The sequence below is a fragment of the Dermacentor variabilis genome, chromosome 3 (assembly GCF_050947875.1).
Source record: "Dermacentor variabilis isolate Ectoservices chromosome 3, ASM5094787v1, whole genome shotgun sequence".
NCBI classification, from domain to species: domain Eukaryota; kingdom Metazoa; phylum Arthropoda; class Arachnida; order Ixodida; family Ixodidae; genus Dermacentor; species Dermacentor variabilis.
The window spans coordinates 159,076,324-159,096,776 of record NC_134570.1 but is presented as its reverse complement, the minus strand read 5'-3'; the positions used below and the strand labels follow the sequence as shown (position 1 = coordinate 159,096,776).

The window sequence follows — 20,453 nt, the reverse complement described above, 5'->3', positions numbered from 1 at the left end:
GACATTTACTCCCTTTACCAAATTTTGTATTCTTATCTAAGGGAGCAGGAAAGCTAGCTGAATAGCTAGCCTTCCAAGTACACATATCGCTTAACTTTAATCTAGACGATATCCTACAACCAGTGTCACTCATGTTCCTTGAAGTTGTAACGGATCTCTTAAAGGGACACCAAAGGCTACCATAAAGTCAAGTTAACGTGATAAAGCAATGCTCTAGAACGTCTAAGGCGCCAATATAATCGCGAACAGAGCTTTACTAACCGAGAAATTGAGGTAAATGCATGACACGATTTGAGACTCCCCAGCGACATTCCGGTATACTAGCCCGATGACGAAGGCACTCCTCATCATAATTTGTCAGTAGTACTCAACTACTCGTATTAAAAAGATCATTTCATTAGATTATAAGACGAAAGGAAATGCTACTTGTCTACTTCTATTCGATTCTAAGAAAAAATAGCATTTTGACGTTACCCTTGAGTAGTTTGGGTGATCGAAAGGTTTCGTTTTCGCTCGACTCTGCGCCGCGCGCGCTTTGGAGTTTCAGTTGTTTCTTTATCGCGTCGTGCTGCGATGGTCCTGCTGGCTCGCGAAACTTGCATTTGGAACAAGGAGCGAGAACGCCACATCCACGTGATGTCGTGGGATGCGCGAACGGTCCGCGGAACTTGGCCAAGGGCAGTTGCAGCGGCGAATCCAACGTTACTTATCACTGTGTGCCAACGAGTGAGCCTCTCCGTTCGAAGTGGTTAAGTGCCGTACCTCTGCCACACCACGCTGGCAAAGAGCCGAAAAATCACGTGCGTCGAAGTTGGCGTCATAAAATAACGGACCAGCTTATCGTCGCGCGCTTTCCCTTCCACTAGCCACCATAGTTCCGCTTTCGCGCTGCTGTCGGCTCTGTCTTGGCTCTGTTTCTGGCCGCGCGTTCGCGTTTTGTGCAGAAAAGCCGTAGCGCCGTCTGAGAGAGCCGTTTTACTCACCGACGGCGCAACGTCACTAGGAGACCATGACGTCAACACTCCTCGATCGGAGGGTGGGTGATTTGAACTGCGCTAGAGGTACGCGGACTCTTCAGAACGCATTTTCTCTTAAAATAAGTCTCTTCGCACGAAACAAGCGTTTCGAGGTTTTAACGCGACAGCGTTAAGGAGCTCGTGTCGCAGAAAAGCCGGTGTCGCAGGCGTCGGCGGCGTTGGTCGTGAGCGATAAATCCCAGCAGGCACTTTATGAATAGAGAACAACTTGCAAGATGGGCTGGGTGGGAATCGAACCAGGGTCTCCGGAGTGTGAGACGGAGACGTTACTACTGAGCCACGAGTTCGATGCTTCAAAGCGGTACAAAAGCGCCTCTAGTGAACGCGGTGTTGCCTTAGCTGTTTCTAAGGCTCAGGCGTGCGTCGCTTGCTCAGGCGCACATTTCGTTGTCACGAGGCTGCGTTGCTCGACGCTCACTGCGTCCGATGCGGGGCGCGTAGTCGCTGCGCCGTAGCCCATTGTCTTACAGCCCTTGGCGGGTCGACGGGAACGCTGTCGCGTTCCACTCTTGAAGGCGAAGCTTAAGCGTCCTCCAATTTTTATGCGAAGCATATTAACGTAGGTTTCGGGCCTTCGCGCGACGCCCGGCGGCGGCCACCATTGACCCTGAAGTGGGTCACGTGACATGACGTCACGTGATGACGTCACACAGGCTGCAGATGGGGCCTCATATCGCGCCGTCGGTCGCCTCCCGGCGGTGGCCACCATTGACATTCAAGTGACCTTCAAGTAGGTCACGTGACATGACGTCACGTGATGACGTCACACCGGCTGCAGATGGGGCCTCATATCGCGCCGTCGGTCGCCTCCCGGCGGTGGCCACCATTGACCCTGAAGTGAGATCACATGATGTGACGTCACGTGATGACGTCACACCGGCTGCAGATGGGGCCTCATATCGCGCCGCCAAAGACTTGAAAAATTATAGACCGATCAGCTTACTGTCCGTTGCCTACAAAGTATTTACTAAGGTAATTGCAAATAGAATCAGGAACACCTTAGACTTCTGTCAACCAAAGGACCAGGCAGGATTCCGTAAAGGCTACTCAACAATAGACCATATTCACACTATCAATCAAGTGATAGAGAAATGTGCAGAATATAACCAACCCTTATATATAGCTTTCATTGATTACGAGAAAGCGTTTGATTCAGTCGAAACCTCAGCAGTCATGGAGGCATTACGGAATCAGGGTGTAGATGAGCCATATGTAAAAATACTGAAAGATATCTATGGCGGCTCCACAGCCACCGTAGTCCTCCATAAAGCAAGCAACAAAATCCCAATAAAGAAAGGCGTCAGGCAGGGAGATACGATATCTCCAATGCTATTCACAGCGTGTTTACAGGAGGTATTCAGAGACCTGGATTGGGAAGAATTGTGGATAAAAGTTAATGGAGAATACCTTAGTAACTTGCGATTCGCTGATGATATTGCCTTGCTTAGTAACTCAGGGGACCAATTGCAATGCATGCTCACTGACCTGGAGAGGCAAAGCAGAAGAGTGAGTCTAAAAATTAATCTGCAGAAAACTAAAGTAATGCTTAACAGTCTCGGGAGAGAACAGCAATTTACAATAGGCAGCGAGGCACTGGAAGTCGTAAGGGAATACATCTACTTAGGGCAGGCAGTGACGGCGGATCCGGATCATGAGACGGAAATAATCAGAAGAATAAGAATGGGCTGGGGTGCGTTTGGCAGGCATTCCCAAATCATGAACAGCAGGTTGCCATTATCCCTCAAGAGAAAAGTATATAATAGCTATGTCTTACCAGTACTCACCTACGGGGCAGAAACCTGGAGGCTTACTAAAAGGGTTCTACTCAAATTGAGGACGACACAACGAGCTATGGAAAGAAGAATGATAGGTGTAACGTTAAGGGATAAGAAAAGAGCAGATTGGGTGAGGGAACAAACGCGAGTTAATGACATCTTAGTTGAAATCAAGAAAAAGAAATGGGCATGGGAGGACATGTAATGAGGAGGGAAGATAACCGATGGTCGTTAAGGGTTACGGACTGGATCCCAAGGGAAGGGAAGCGTAGCAGGGGGCGGCAGAAAGTTAGGTGGGCGGATGAGATTAAGAAGTTTGCAGGGACGGCATGGCCACAATTAGTACATGACCGGGGTTGTTGGAGAAGTATGGGAGAGGCCTTTGCCCTGCAGTGGGCGTAACCAGGCTGATGATGATGATGATGATCGCGCCGTCGGACGTCGCCCGGCGGAGGCCTCCACGCTTCGGTTCGCGCCGTCGCGCGCGACGCGGCGGCGGCGCCACCATCGCTGCATCACGTGATATGTGACGTCACGCCAGGGATGAAGCGGCGCGTGCCCGCCGTCGCGTCAGTCTCTGTGCCCGCAACCGCGCCAGCGTCTTTGCGCCGGGCGTGTATGCGGTCAAGATGCCTCCAAACGCTAAGGATACGCTAAGGTTAAGCCCAGTGGATGCTTCGCGTCCACTGGGCTTAACCTTGATAAGCCTCCAATTTTTTGGAATGGTATTTCAACAGTCCATGTTGACTTAATATTAACCTTTAACTGGCGGCCGCATATTGAATGTATTTCGGCAAAAGAATTTCGTGCAATTCAAATTTTGTGCTAGCTGAGCAATCGAAGAGAGCGTATGCGAAGATAATCAATTTTGATATTATATAATATGTCCGTTCTTCCGGTATTACAATTTGGCTCAGGTGGGCTGCCATGGACGCTTTGGCCACTGCTTTTATAAGAACGAAACGCGCTACATTTGTGCTTAGGGCTTCAAAATACGTTGAAAATTACGTATTATACCCGGAAACAAGAATGCTTCCAATTCGTGCTGATTTCATCTTCTGACCGTTGAGAGTTTCTTAAGAATATATGAATCACAATTAGGCCATCCTCAAATGGTTTTCGTCTCCGGTCCAGAATGTTTTATTTCCCCTTCATTGCCCCAGGTTTAAGACACGACAGATTATATTTGTGGAAACATTACTTGAGCCACAAGATGTACATATTCGCGATATACTTACAAGCAATAGGCTTTACAATTCCCCGTAAAAAACAGTCGATGGCATTTTTTCAAACCACAGGTATCTATCTGCCTTGTGTCATCTGTAACGGCACATTACAGGACCATCTGAACGCAATAGCAACAAACGTGATCATTACGACAGATGCATCGCAGTTCGAGGAAAAAAGCTAGCATTAGAATATTTTCCCCTGCACTCGACCGCTATTTTTCATTAATGTTGCCTGATTTCGTGCATATATTTCTGGCCTGAGCTTGTAGCAGTTATTCTAGTTTTACGTAAGTTAGACCAAAAGACTACAACAGCTGGTATTGTTGCGGACTCATTAACTGTGTGCTCTTCTCTTACCGCGTCTAGTGGTTCACACGTGTTAAAAGTGTCACTCGCTAGTTCCTCTCCACCTGCAATGTGTTATTTTGATTCGGGTACCCGGTCATAAAGGCTTTTCTTTATGAAATTGCCTGTTCACTGGCTAAGACGTCACTTTTCCGCCCAGTCCTTCCTATTCTACCAGTGACAGCACAGATAATGGCGACTAGATTTTCGATGCGATGAATTATGAAAGCTTTATGAGACCCAGTACTCACTGCTTCTCGAGATTATAGGCACCTAGCATTTCCCTGGCCTAGTGATTCTTGTAACACAACGATGCTGCAGGTCTCGCTCACAATATTACTTTGCCGCCTTCCCTCCCTGAACTTCTACTTACACAGGTCGGGTTTGGTGCCCTCCCCTCTCAGCTCCTTTTGTATTGAGGTAGAAACAATCCATCACTTCCTTCTATATTATAACTGCTTCTTTGAAGCAAGAAAAGAAGAAGCAACATTGGAAATACTTCTTCGAAGAGTTCTTCGACTTAGCAGAACCAGTTATTCTTACATTTGACCTGCTGTGTTGGCTTAGCGGCTACGGTAATGCGCCGATAAGCACGTGGTCGCGGGATCGAATCCCGGCGGCGGCGGCCGCAATTCGATGGGGCGAAACGCAAGACGCACTAGTCCCGTGCATTAGCGGCACGTTAACTAACCCCAATTGGTCAAAACTAATCCGTAGTGCCCCACTACTGCGTGCCTCATAATCAAATCGTGGTTTTGGCACGTAACACCCCAGAATTCTATTCCCACCATTCTTTCATTAGGGGCCTCCTCTTTGGGATTAAGCCGCAGGAACGCTTGCTCCGCTGTCGAAAAATTTCGTATGGAATCCAACCGAATGCAGTCCTAAATTCTATCGTTTCTTTTGGGCAATTTTAAAACAATTGTTACTCATTCCATGGGACCTTACTGATTTTACTTTAACAGATAATTTTACGTTCTACAATTTAAGTTCATAGATACTGGGAAATTTATTCATTACAATTTGGAATAACTTGTCAATTTCTTGGCCAATACCATGTATTGAGTAGGAGTCACATAATCGATAGGAAACAACATCTGATTGATACAAGTATTCGCTGTACACAGTAAATAAGAAGGTTCTCTTAGTTAGGTGTTCTTCTAGTTGGTGCGTCATAGATTTTTACGTTGTCGTGCAACATGTATGGTGGCTCATCATGTATCGTTGAAGCGCTAAAGTACCACAAGAGTTGGTTTTCTTTTGGCATGGTGAGACAGCACTGGACCCTTCTGGCTTCACGAGAACGCAGGCTATTGCGAACACTAAGGACAAAATGTGTGTCCATGTTATACAGATAGAGATGGCTGTGACTTGTAATTACGTCTGGAACGCAACCAATCTAGATTTCTAGCGTACTATTTGTAGACAGCCTACGTCAGAAGTGTTTGACGGACTTATACGAACATCTCATGTTTATCCATTGGCGGTACATTTGCGCGAGACAATCGACGAAGGACCGGGGTTGGGTGGGGACTATTAAGGGTAGGGTCGGTCACCACAATAACGGTGATATTTTTCTTGCAACAATTGCGCTATGGTACAAATGAAAATACACTAGAATAGATCAAACACTGCTGTACGTATACACGGTAAAAACTGCAACCAAGAATTTCAGGAAACAAAGAAAAAAAAATATCAAGTATGTTGAATCAGGCATTGCTTATAGATTTGTAAGTAATAATTTACATTCGAGGGTATAAATATGAGAAAGGCGAATCGGAAATACTTTACGTGGACGGGAAGAAACCTTTATGCGTCTATTTCTGCCTTTCCAAAAATTCCAATAAGCGATGTCTGGGAGAGTTACCAGCGTCAGGGTAAGATGTTCTATACGTAGCGAAGATGTTTGCGATGAAGAGAATCATCTTAGCTATTCCTCTATAGCGAAATATGCAATCAAAATAAAATTTTAAACCCGCCATCGTTTACTAAACATCCTTGCGACAGCGTTGTGTCGCGGCAAATCCGGCTTCGGCGTCCGGCGACGAACGTCGTGTCGGCGACGATATTTTCGAACCAACCGTACCCAGGCACTCCATGTGACGCAAGGAATTTGCTGTACTAATTGAAAATTTCAAGCTAAAAACCTGGAAATGTCGTAAACTATGATTTACACACCACCTAAAGATACGGTAGCTCTCGGATTGTAATTTGACTGTATCACAAAACACAATTCTGCCACGCGAAAACTCAAAGAAACAACTTGACACACACAGGCCGGCCGCGGCGTCCGCCAATTGCGCGCGCCAGCGCGATAGGTGTCTTGGGGGCTACGAGCAACGCGCCCGGTTCCTTGCAGTACCTCCAGCTGGCGCTCGCTTGCGCGGCATCGCGGCCCATGCAAGAGGCCGCGTTTGTACCACAAAGCGCGCCTTCGTGCATAGCCTTCGCGGCCAGCGTTTCCCGGTAAATATTACGGTTACATGCGTTCCAGTTGCCGGGAAGCATGAGAATCACTCAGGTATCTTTGTATGCTGCCGCGTTCCACTCTAAAGTCGAAGCTTAAGCATCCTCCAAAATTTTCTTATTACTCTATTTAAAGAAATCGTAGGCGGTCCTAATTCTTGATTTGGGTGTTAGTGGCATTTGCGAGCGAACGTCTTTCCCCATGGCACACTATGCAGGTAAGGAGCGAGGGAGGGCAACGAGGAAGTGCAGCGTGCATCACCTGGCAGGGCGCAGCTCGTAGCAAGCGGCGCACGAGGTGCAGCTTACACGCACTCTACGATGCTGACGTCAGAGCATGTCACAAGCACACGCGCGGAGCTGTTGCGAGCCGTTTAGCGAGCGAGAGAGCAGGAGGGCGCCGGGAGAGGAGAAGCGAGATAGGAGCGAGTGACGTCACAACCGCTCTGCTAGGCAGATGTTCAGTCTATGCCAGGCAACTGTTTTCTATTAATCAGCTGGTTAAATACCATGCCACCTTCTTTTGCGCGACGTCATTAGTGACGCCATTATTTCAGCGTACTGCTTCCAGGTTTACAGGAATCTCGCCAAACTCGCGCTCACGTTGCGGATCTAAAATCTACGTTTCTTCGGTTTGGTGGGCGGTAATCAGTGATTTATAATTCATTCCAGTTATCCCAGACTCTTCAATACCTCAACTTGTAACTAAACATATTGCCACAGACAAAGCCACAAACGACTTCGGTCGACGCTATACATCTCTTTATATAATGCTGTCCTGGCACCTTCGTCGTTGTCTTCTTCTGCAAGCCACCCAACATGTCTAGCATGTGGCACTAAATCGCACCGAGTGGCTGTCAGCTGTGTCGAGGTCGTGGCATTACCCCACTCCCTAGAAGCATCGTCTCGATGCGGAACATTGATGCACTGGAGATTGCCACAAGGATACTGTTAAGAGAGACGTAGACGGTGAAAGAGGTGTGGAACTTTGCGTTCAGCGGGAGTGGTATAGCTTCAATCTAGAGACGTGAACGACCTCGGACAGGCGTGGGCGTCGGGGACGGCGAGTGGTGCCTTCTCCTTCAGGAATCACTTCGTATGTGACGTCGCCGAGTCGTTGAACGATCCTATAAGGTCCAAAGTAGCGGCGCAAAAGTTTCTCCGACCGACCACGCTGGCGGATCGGTGTCCACACCCATACTTTGTCACCGGGTTGATAAGTGACGTCACGGTGACGAAGATTGTACCGGTCGGCGTCGTTGTGTTGTTGGTGGCGGATACGCATTCGTGCGAGATGGCGTGCCTCTTCGGCACATCGAGCGAATTCCGCAGCATCAGTGACAACATTAGAACAGTAGGTGGGTAGAAGCATTGCGTCCAACGTTGTAACAGCTTCCCGGCCGTGTACTAAGCGAAAAGGGGTGAAGTCGGTAGTTTCTTGAACGGCAGTATTATAGGCAAACGTAACATATGGGAGAACGTCGTCCCAGTTTTTGTGGTCGACGTCAACATACATGGGAATCATATCAGCGACCGTTTTGTTTAGCCTTTCTGTGAGCCCATTCGTCTGGGGATGGTAAGCAGTGGCTTTGCGGTGAACGGTACCACTGACAAGCATAACATATTCGGTGAGCTGCGCTGTAAATGCTGTGCCCCGGTCGGTTATAACCACTCCTGGAGCACCGTGGCGGAGTACGATACCATGTACAAAGAAGGTCGCAATGTCATTAGAAGTGCCTCGTGGGAGAGCTCGGGTTTCAATGTAACGTGTAAGGTAGTCTGTGGCAACAGCAATCCAACGGTTACCAGCCCTCGACATGGGGAACGGGCCAAGCAAATCTATACCAACCTGATGAAAAGGGATGCGCGGAGGATCCACCGGATGAAGTCCGGCGGGACGCACGGGTGGTGTCTTGCGTCTCTGGCAGTCGCGACATGTCTTCACGTATTGCTTTACGTCACGGCGAAGGTTAGGCCAGAAGTACTTTTGGCGTATGCGTGAAATCGCCCGTTCGAATCCCAAGTGGCCCGAAGATGGCTCGTCGTGAGAGGCCCGCAGGATGTCGTCACGTAGTGAAGACGGCACTACAAGCAGGCAGGCGGTTGTGGTCGAGGGAAAACCCAATTTGTAGAGAACGTCATCGCTGAGAAAAAACGAGGATAACTTGCGGATGAACATACGAGGCGGCTCTGGTAGATTGTTCTCAAGGTAGTCGATGAGAGGCCTGAGTTCTGAATCATCGCGCTGCTGCTTGCTGATGTCTGATACTCAGATGATGGGCAGAAATGCGTCCTCTTCATCAAAGTCGCATGGCGATGGTTGAAGTGGAGCACGTGACAGGCAGTCGGCATCGGTGTGTTTACGCCCGCACTTGAACACTATCGTCATATCGTATTCTTGCAAGCGAAGACTCCAGCGTGCAAGACTGTCAGATGGATCCTTCAGATTGGCGAGCCAGCACAATGAATGGTGATCTGTCACAACTCGAAACGATCGGCCGTACAACTATGGTCGGAACTTAGCAATTGCCCACACAACGGCCAAGCATTCCTTCTCCGTAGTGGACTAGTTCCAGACAAATTGCGGCCTGCGTACGCAATGACGCGCTTGGCACCATCTTGCCACTGTACGAGGACGGCACCAAGGCCAACGTTGCTGGCATCCGTGTGCAACTCGGTGTCACTGTCTTCGTCAAAGTGTCCTAGAACAGGAGGTGTGTGCAGACATTTCTGGAGTTCACAGAAGGCCACTTGTTGGTCCTGCTCCCAGACAAACGGAACATTATCCTTAGTCAACCGTTGCAAGGGTTCGGCTATCCCTGAAAAGTTTGCCACGAAGCGTCGATAATATGCGCAAAGCCCTAGAAAACGGCAGAGTTCGTGTTTCTTCAAAGGTGTTGGAAACGGAGCAACAGCAATGGTTTTTTCGGGGTCTGGTCGAATGCCCTCGTATCTGACGACATGGCCTAAAAATTTGGGTTCGTCATACCCAAAATGGCATTTTTCAGGCTTTAAAGGCAGGCCAGCCGTACGAATTGCTCCAAGAACTGCTTGTAAGCGCTGGAGGGGCTGCTCAAAGGTTTCTGAAAACACAACGAGGTCATCTAAACAGACAGGGCATGACTGCCACTTGAGACCTGATAGAACCGTGTCCATCACGCGCTGAAAAGTAGTAGGCGCAGAGTACAATCTGAAAGGAAGGACCTTGAATTCGTAGAGTCCGTCAGGCGTAATAAATGCGGTTTTCTCACGGTCACGCTCATTAACCTCTAGTTGCCAGTAGCCGCTGAGGAGGTCCATCGATGAGAAGTATCGAGCATGTCGAAGGCGGTCCAAAGAGTCGTCGATGCAGGGAAGGGGATAAACGTCCTTCTTCGTAACGTTGTTAAGCTTGCGATAGTCAACGCAAAAACGCAGTGTGCCATCTTTCTTTTTCACCAGAACCACAGGTGACGCCCATGGACTGGTGGAGGGCTGTATGATATCGTCGGTAAGCATTTGTTGGACTTGATTTCGGATGGCGTCTTGCTCTTTACGAGAAACACGGTAGGCACGTTGGCGCACGGGTCTTTCATTGGAATTTGTAATAATTCTGTGTTTCGCAATAGGCGTTTGGTTGACCTTCGATGTTGAAGCGAAACAGTCCGCAAAAGTCTGCAAAAGGCTTCGAATGCTAACCTGTTGTTCACCTGATAATTTAGAATTCACATCAATATTGCTGTTGGTTGGTACTTCACAGTTAGAGTCTCTATCATTGTGTCCTACACTTAAACAAGGGGGAAAGTCACTGATTCGTTCCAAATAGGCGATGGCAGTTCGTGGGACGAAGTACTGGTATTCACGACTGAAATTGATCACTAAAATTTGAGCAGTCCGTGACGACAGCTGCAAGATGCCGCGGGCTACGCGAACCTGTCGAGCCAACAAGACTGACAGATTGCCTTCAGCGATTCCGAGATGGGGAGGATCATCGTCTGTTTTTACGGTGATCAACGTAGTACTACGGGGTGGTAAAGTAGCACAGTTACCCGAAACGCGTTACACTGTGGACTGTGGGTGGTAGTCGTCCGAATGAGTTGCGTGTTCGCTGGAAAAAGTGACAAGCAACTCGCGAAGGTTTATGATTGCGCCTTACTCCCGAAGAAAGTCCATGCCGAGTATGACCTACCTAGAGCACTCTGCCAGTACAATAAATGAACCGACAAATGTGACCTCACAAATCTGTACCCTCGCAGTGCTTTTGCTGATCGGCGTGAGAACATGACCACCGGCTGTACGGAGCTTAGGTCCTGGCCACAGTGTCGTCACCTTGCGAAGTATAGTAACCAGCTGTCCGTTCATGACAGAATAATCGGCACCAGTATCGACAAGAGCGGTTACCGGGTGGTTATCTACAGAAACGAGTATGTCGGCTGAAACAGGTTCACGGTTTTCGAAGGAAAGTGTCGAAGGTACGCAGTCGTCGTTATCGTCGTCGTTATCGTCGTCGTTATCGTCGTCGTTATCGTCGTCGTTATCGTCGTCGTCGTCGACGCCGTCGTCAGGGTGTCGCAGCGGAGGATCTTGCGAAATGCTGTGGACAGCGGCCCCACCCCCGGAAGTCGCTGTTCTTAGTTTCCCCGACTTGGGCTCGTGGGCCGGCTGCCCACGGAAGCGGAGAACGTAGTGTAGCGGCGAGGTGACGCCGATTCTCGAGGAGGTGGTGATCGTGACTTGCGTCTCTGTGGAGACGGAGATCGGGTCGTTGGCAGGGACTGTTCAACCGGTGGGAACTGCGCGTACGGCGACGAAGGTTGAATGACCAGATATTGCTGGATTTCTCTCGGGCGCTCTCCTACACGTGGGCGACGAGCGCCAGGGTGATAGCCCTGGAGTCCTATTCTTCGGTAGTAGCAGACACGGTACAAGTGGCCCGCTTCGCCACAGTGGAAGCAGAGTTGCTGATAGTCAGGTGTGCGCCACACGTCTGACTTTCGCGTATTGATTCGGGTGCTCGTGTACCCGTACATATATGTACGTGAAGCTTGGCCCTGGAGGTGGCACAGCAGTTCTTCAGAAGAGGGCGGGTTACGATGGTTCCCGGGTTGCGCAAGTAGCCCCACTGCTTGCGCATAAGTCAGTACGGGGGCGGCTTCAGGTCTGGTTTGCACGAATGAATGTGCCGCCTGGCGGACTTCTTCGTGGACGATATCTGTCAGGGATGTTACAGTCGGCTTAAATCGCACTCCCTGTAGTCGATCGAGCTCCTCACGCACGACACTACGTACAAAGTGTCGAAGCGCATCGGTGTCAAAGGGCAACGAGAGAGAAGATGCTGTTCCCAGGCTGATTTGGCGATCGTTGACTGAGGAACGTTGCTGAAGGACTTGCTCCATTGTTGTCGCCTCACTGATGAACTCAGCTACTGTAGCTGGAGGCCTTCGCATCAGTCCAGCAAACAGCTGCTCTTTCACTGCACGCATCAGCAGGCGTACTTTCTTCGCTTCTGTCATGCCGGGGTCAGCACGCTTGAAAAGCCGTTACATATCCTCTACGAACATGGCTACGCTTTCGTTCGGCCTTTGAACCCTATTCTGAAGGGCTTGCTCTGCTCGCTCTTTTCTTGCGGGGCTGCTGTACGTATCGCGTATCTGCCGTTGAAATTCTTGCCAGGTGGTGATGGATGGCTCATGGTTAGCGAACCATGTTCGGGCCGAGTCCTCTAGGGCAAAGTACACATTCCTTAACTTTTTCTGCTCGTCCCAATAATTGACGTCAGCCACACGATCGAAGTCGTCGAGCCAGTCTTCCCCGTCCTCAAAAGGCTCACCATGAAACGGCCGCGGCCAGCGTGGGATGTGGAGAACCAGCGATGCAGGAGGCTTTCCCGTACCGTATGTCTCCTGTGTCTGGCTTGCGGTTGTGGTGGACATCCTCGGCAGATCTTGCAGGCCGTATTCCGGAGGCAGTCTTTGAAGCCGTCGACTTTTGCGTAGGTTGTCCGCTTCCAGTTCCTGGGAGTCAGAGTACATAGACGCGTACCGACCACCTCCACCAGTTTTTCACAAACAAAACCACAAAAGACTTCGGTCGACGCTATAGATCTCTTTATATAACGCTGTCCTGGCACCTTCGTCGTTCTCTTCTTCTGCGACCCACCCAGCATGCCTAGCATGTGGCACCGAATCGCACCGAGTGGCTGACAGCTGTGTCGAGGTCGTGGTAATATGCTCTGATATATCTATAATGAAAGCCAGGAATTTTCTACTTTACTATTACTTTCTATTCTTTTTCTGATTTATCTTGAATGTCATCCCTGGCTGTCTCAGGAGGTCAACCGGAAGTGTTGCGCAAGCAACAAGAGCTTCACTGGAAGCTCGTGGCACTAAAAGGAGATGAGTAAAAAAGCGTAATGTCTGTTACATGCGTCTTGTCATCATCATCGTCGTCGTCGTCGTCGTCGTCATCACCAGCCTCGTTACGCCCACTGCAGGGCGAAGGCCTCTCCCATACTTCTCCATCTACGCCGGTCATGAACAAATTGTGGCCATGTTGTCCCTGCAAAGCTCTTAATCTCATCCGACCACCTAACTTTCTGCCGCCCCCTGCTACGCTTCCCTTCCCTTGGAATCCAGTTCGTAACCCTTAATGACCATCGGTTTTCTTCCCTCCTCATTACATATCCTGCGCATGCCCCCCCCATTTATTTTTCTTGATTTCAACTAAGATGTCACTAACACGCGTGTGTTCTCTCACCCAATCTGCTCTTTTCTTAACCCTTAACGTTACACCCATCATTGTTCTTTCCATAGCTCGTTGCGTCGTCCTCAATTTAAGTAGAACCCTTTTCGTGAGCCTCCAGGTTTCTGCCCCGTACATGAGTACTGGTAAGACAGCTGTTATACACTTTTCACTTGAGACATAATTGCAACCTGTTCTTCATGATCTGAGAATGCCTGCCAAACGCACCCAAGCCCATTATTATTCTTTTGATTATTTCAGTCTCATGATCCGGATCCGCGTTCACTACCTGTCCTAAGTAGATGTATTCCCTTACCATTTCCAGTGCCTCGCTACCTATCGTAAACTGCTGTTATCTTCCTAGACTGTTAAACTTTAGTTTTCTGCAGATTAATTTTTAGATCCACCCTTCTGTTTTGCCTCTCCAGGTCGGTGAGCATGCATCGCATTTGGTCCCCTGATTAACTGGACAAGGCAATTTCATCAGCAAATCGCAAGTTACTAAGGTATTCTCAATTAAACCTTATCCCCAATTCTTCCCAATCCAGGTCTCTGAATACCTCCAGTAAACACGCTGTGAATAGCATTGGAGAGATCGTATGTCCCTGCCTGACGCCTTTCTTTATTGGGATTTTGCTGCTTTCTTTATGGAGGACTACAGTGGTTGTGGAGCCGCTATAGATATCTATGAGCATTTTTACATACGGCTTCTCTACATCCTCATTCCGTAATGCCTCCATGACTGCTGAGGTTTCGACTGAGTCAAACGCTTTCTCGTAATCAATGAAAGCTATATATAAGGGTTGGTTATATTCCGCACATCTCTCTATCACCTGATTGATATTGTGAGTATGGTCTATTGTTGTGTAGCCTTTACGGAATCCTGTCTGTTCCTTTGGTTGACAGAAGTCTAAGGTATTCCTGATTCTATTTGGACTACCTTAGTAAATACTTTGTAGGCAACGAACAGTAAGCTGATCGGTCTATAATTTTTCAAGTCTTTGGCGTCCCCTTTCTTATGGACTAGGATTATGTTAGTGTTCTTCCAAGATTCCGGTACGTTCGAGGTCATGGGGCATTGCGTATACAGGGTGGCCGGTTTTTCTAGAACAATCTGCCTACCATCGTTCAACAGATCTGCTGTTACCTGATCCTGCCCAGCTGCCTTGCCCCTTCGCAAAGCTCCCAAGGCTTTCTTTACTTCTTCCGGCATTACTTGGGGGATTTCAAATTCCTCTAGACTATTCTCTCTTCCATTATCGTCGTGGGTGCCACTGGTAGTGTGTAAATCTCTATAGAACTCCTCTGCCACTGGAACTAGCTTATCCATATTAGTAATCATATTGCCGGCTTTGTCTCTTAACGCATACATCTGATTCTTGACTATTCCAAGTTTCTTGTTCACTGCTTTTAGGCTTCCTTCGTTCCTGAGAGAATGTTCAATTCTACCCATATTATACTTCCTTATGTCAGCTGTCTTACGCTTGTTGACTAACTTAGAAAGTTCTGCCAGTGTATTCTGGCTGTATGGTTAGAGGCTTTCTTACATTAGCGTTTCTTGATCAGATCTTTCGTCTCCTGCGATAGTTTACTGGTATCCTGCCTAACGGAGTTCCCACCGACTTCTATTGCGCACTCCTTAATCATGTCCATAAGATTGTCGTTCATTGCTTCAACACTAAGTTCCTCTCCTTGAGTTAAAGCCGAATACCTGTTCTGTAGCTTGATCCGGGATTCCCCTATTTTGGCTCTTACCGCTAACTCATTGATCAGTTTCTTATGTACCAGTTTCTTCCGTTCCCTCCTCAAGTCTAGGCTAATTCGAGTTCTTACTAGGCTATGTTCACTACAGCGCACCTTGCCGAGCACGTCCACATCCTTTATGATGCCAGGGTTAGCGCAGAGTATAAAGTCTATTTCATTTCTAGTCTCGCCATTCGGGCTCCTTCATGTCCAATTTCGGCTATCCCGCTTGCGGAAGAAGGTGTTTATTATCCGCATATTACTCTGTTCTGCAAACTCTACTAATAACTCTCCCCTGCTATTCCTAGAGCGTATGCCATATTCCCATACTGACTTGCCTCCAGCCTGCTTCTTGCCTACCCTGGCATTGAAGCCGCCCATCAGTATAGTGTATTTTGTTTTGACTTAACACATCGCCGATTCCACGTCTTCATAGAAGCTTTCGACTTCCTGGTCATCATGACTCGATGTAGGGGCGTAGACCTGTAAGACCTTCAATTTGTACCTCTTATTAAGCTTTACAACAAGACCTGCCACCCTCTCGCTAACGCTATAGAATTGCTGTATGTTACCAGCTATATCCTTATTAATCAGGAATCCAACTCCTAGTTCTCGTCTCTCCGCTAAGGCCCGGTAGCACAGGACGTGCCCGCTTTTTAGCACTGTATATGCTTCTTTTGTCCTCCTAGTTTCACTGAGCCCTATTTTATCCCTTTTACTGCCTTCTAATTCCTCCAATAGCACTGCTAGACTCGCCTCACTAGATAATGTTCTAGCGTTAAACTATGCTAGGTTAAGGTTTCAATGGTGGCCTGTTCGGACCCAGGTATTCTTAGCACCCTCCGCTGCGCAAAAGGTCTGACCGCCGCCGTGGTCAGCTGCTTCGCAGCTGCTAGGGACTAGGGGCTGGGGTTTGATTGTTTTATTCATATAGGAGGTTGTGGCCAAGTACTGCGCGAGGGTGGCCAATCCAGCTCCGGTGAGGGAGTGCGTTACCAGTTCTGGTTAGCGGGATCAGGCCGCACTCGAGGCTTGTTTATGCAATTTTATCAACACGCGGATTTTTTTAATCCGGTGGAAAAATTGCGTGGTTGCGTGGCGCCGGGATTCGAGCCACTGTCCTCTTCTACGCGAGGCGGATGCTCTACCTCTACGCCACCGCTGCACCCCCCTTGTTGTCATAAGACGCGCTATATATCTGCTAGATGTAGCGAGAAATCCATTGCAGTGGCAACAACAGAGGTTGTGCTTGTTAGACATATCAAGCAATGGATGATCAAACTCACAGCCGTGCCAATGCAGAGTTGTCGGAGGGCATGTATCACATGGAAATATTTCTCGGCTTACAGAAGACACGCTCCTTCTGAATGCTAACACGAACATATAGGTAAAAAATATTGTGCTTCACTGAGGACCAACTGCAGCGCTAAGTACTATTTATTATTGTTAGAAGCAAGAGGGCATAGAAATCCCCAACGAAGATCTTCAGCACAAGTCTACAACAACAACTAGACACAGAGAAAGGGAGAAAAAAAATGCCCGATAAAAGAAATATGGAAATAACACCACAGAATATGCAGTCTCGGTATAAGAGATCTGCTATCAATCACCCTGGTAGTCTCATGTTAAAACTTGCAACGACTACTCACCTGTTCTTTGCGAGCGCGAGTGACAAAAATGTGCTTCCGTCCTCGACTGTACTCGCACTAGAATGGCGGCGTCGAGTCACTCTAACTTGACATATCTAACGAATGACGTCATCCGCTTGTGGCCAAACTGGGAATTGGTGGTGTGCACACACACTTACGTACTAAAAGCTTGTTTGTTTTCTTCGCTGGCATCCTCACAGTGACCGATCGCGACACAAATCTCGAATCAGTGCTTGAGGTCTAACCTGTTTTCTGAGAGCATTGGAAGCTAGAATTCCTTATCACTGTTTCAAAACCATTCGCACGATCTTTCTTTTGTTGTGTCATTTTGCCGCGGTGTTGTCGCGATAACGCAGCAGATAAAGGCATAGTGGTCACTCAAGCACACAATGCGAAGAATATATTAGCACTCATCAGACGTTGCCCAGCATCTGAACTCATTTCCTTCATTACAGGAGGTATGGTACAAACAAAACCCGCAGAACGATAGAGGAGGGGAAGACGAGGTGGTAATAAAATAATAATAATGGATGCTACATTTTGCGTGCTGGCTACATATGTACCACTGCAAAACATGACGGAAAAGGCTGCACAACACAGATTACAATCCAGCGGAATTATGTCACAAGTCGCCACAGCGAAAGGTGCAGGATTTTTTTTTACAAAGAAACAGATGGACAGCTGACGCAATTTGCGCTTCTACTGTTTATCTAGAATGCCTCTATATTATCTGTAAAGGCGTAAATGTTGGGGGAAGACGACGACGGGATCCTATTGCTGAGTGTTGGTTCTCCATCACCAGGATTTTCTGGTAATTCTCGCTTTCTTTTAGGGAACATTGTACCGGACTCGACGGAAATGGAAGTGGACACATCCGCACTCTCACCTGAATTAGCGGCGCCCGCGTCGGCAACTTCGAGGAAGCGGAAGAGCCTCTCGAGTGACAGCGAGGCTACCCTGATAGACTAGGCCGAGAGGGACGACAGCTCCGACGACGACAACGTGACTGTCCAGAGTCAGAAAGCAAAGCGGCGGATACTCAGGGCCTCTGTGGACACATCTACCATGAGGAATCGGCAGAGTTCGCCGAAGTGCACCATCCTTCCTGTGCTACCCTCCGACAACATGAGGCTACTCAACAGGCAAGTTGCATTGGTTGAACTTGAGAGACTATTGCCAAATGGCATTGAGGACGTCCGAGTCCACTCTCGGAAGAATTTTGTTGCGGTAGACGTCGCTCAAGCGTCGGCGTTATATTCTCTACGAGCTGCCACCGTCCTCGGCGGTATGAACATTTGTACCATCATCCTTCTGGGAAAATAGGCTACTACAGGCGTCATATATGACATTCGTCTGAAGCCAGGGTTTACCACTTTTGATTAAGCCTGCGAATCATGGGATCCAAATATAACAAGTGGCCCGTCTCGGAAATTCCATCTTTGTGAAAGTTGTCTTTAAAGGTGACTGCCTTCCGTCGCATGTGAAGGTAGTTCATTTACGACATGCTTTCCGGCCCTTTGTTCCTAAGGCACTTGAGCGCAGAAAATGCCAGAAATTCAGTCACGTGAGCGCCATCGGTGGAAAGTCTACGATATGTTCACGTTGTGCAACACAATACTCTGCTGACAACTGCCAGGCTAAAACTTATAAGTGTCCAAACTGTCACGGGCGCTACAATGCCTCATTAAAGGAACGTCCAAAAGTTAAAAGGGAATTCTCCGTGTTCAAGAAAATAGTGAGAGACTGGTCGACTCATCGAGTAGCAGCTGCTGGCGTCAGGCGACGTCATTCTCGTCGCAGACGCTCATCAAGGAATTCTGCTCACCGCACACAAAATACATGCGCCGCAAAGCCTCTTGCTGTTGAATCCACTCCAACCACACTGCAAAACGTGTCTGAACCGCGTATTGATAATGCAGCAGCTGAAAAGAATGCCGTGGATGAATCGTGGTCACCATTGCCAAGTATAAACCATGTGGATAAACCACAACAAAAAGTAGCGCCACAATACTCCACCTTCCACCAAAATTCGCACGCTTGTGAGCAACTTGAGTACGCCAACAGCTCGAAATGCAGTGCAAATGTTGGACGCCCTGAGCCCAGTGCTTACAAATCTTGCGTAAGCCCAATGGCTCTTCCGCTATCTTCATTCCGTGATGAAGTGCATAGTGCGACTATTTTCCAGTGAAATACCAGAGGACTTAAATCACGGATCTCATGTTTCCGCCAATACGTTGTTACGAACCGATTTCTTATAGTGGTAGTACGTTAACCTAACCTGTCGAAAGCGCAAAGGCTGTCTCGGTATGAAGCCTATATGGCGTCGAAGTGCGGGGAATGCAACAAAGTATTTACATCCGCACAAAACCAACTTACATTTCCCACTCAGTGCAACGTCATGATGGAAACGAATAGGTGTATCTGCTCATCACAAAGAATAAAGTGACCTTGACCCTTATCGTCACCTTCATCTCCCCATCTAGTCGGTTCGACGGCAAGCGATTGCGAGACACCCAGACGGCGGCTTCTGGACCATGGATTGTCACTGGTGACATTAATGCTCATCATTTGGTTTGGGAAAGCTCTAGAATAGTTTGCAGGGGCCGGAAACTTGTGTAATTTGTTTCTGACCATGATCTCAGCATTATGAACGATGGCAGTTCAACGTGCTTGCGTGGCTCCACTTATAGCTGTCGCTTAGATTTGATGAAGCAGCATTTACTGGGCCTGAAATAAATCGGCGGTGCACGAAGGCACCAGACGGGGTGGTTCCCTAGTTACGGGACCCATATGTTCCAAGCAGCTCCTGGCCCCTGTCCGTCAGTGCGAGCTGAGTCGGTAGGGCGGGGCTGGATAACAAGGTCTCCCATCGCTCAAGGGGTTGGGGATTCGGTGTGTTGGTGGGAAGGGGAGGAGGGGGTCTTGAGTTCTGTGCACTCTGCGAAGACGTGCGGCAGGGTGCCTTTTTCTCTTCTGAAAAAAGGACAGAGCATATCGTATTCTGCAGGGTACATGCGGTTCATCAGTACGGGATGCGCAAGCGATCCCGCCTGTGCTCGACGCAGGATCGTCTGTTGTTGCCTGGTGAGTTTGGGGTGCGGTTCTGGCAGTATGCACCTTTCCTCTCGGTACATCCGGGTAATGGCCCGAAAGTTGCTAACCGGGTGCGGTAGCTCTTCCGGATCGTGCTCGGCCCAGATTGGCATTTCTCGGGCATGGTAATCGGCGATGGTGTTGCCTGCTACCTGCGAGTGAGCCGGGACCCACACGGAGCTCTATGGCTTTTCCCGGAGGCTTGTGCTTGGCTAGAATGGCTCGGGCCGCGGAGGCGATTACCCCGCTGCGGAAGCTTCTGTAGGCTGTCTTTGAATCGGTGACTACGGTGTCCACGCTCGGCTGTGCGAGTGCGAGGGCCACGGCCGCTTCTTCGGCAACTGCGGGGTCTGTTGTCTTCAGGGACGCGCTGACGATCAGCCTGTCTTTTGATGT

The 20,453-nt window shown here is 48.7% G+C and overlaps 1 protein-coding gene across 1 annotated transcript in view; it reads right to left on the bottom strand.

Annotated features, from left to right (window-relative positions):
• LOC142576463 (sulfotransferase 1B1-like) overlaps positions 1-16,992 on the bottom strand; it is a 108,495-nt gene extending 91,503 nt beyond the window's left edge. The window contains exon 1 of the mRNA XM_075686602.1: positions 16,965-16,992. The gene's annotated coding sequence lies outside the window, so the exon portion shown is untranslated. The remainder of the gene's footprint in view (positions 1-16,964) is intronic.
• Positions 16,993-20,453: the final 3,461 nt, after the last annotated feature.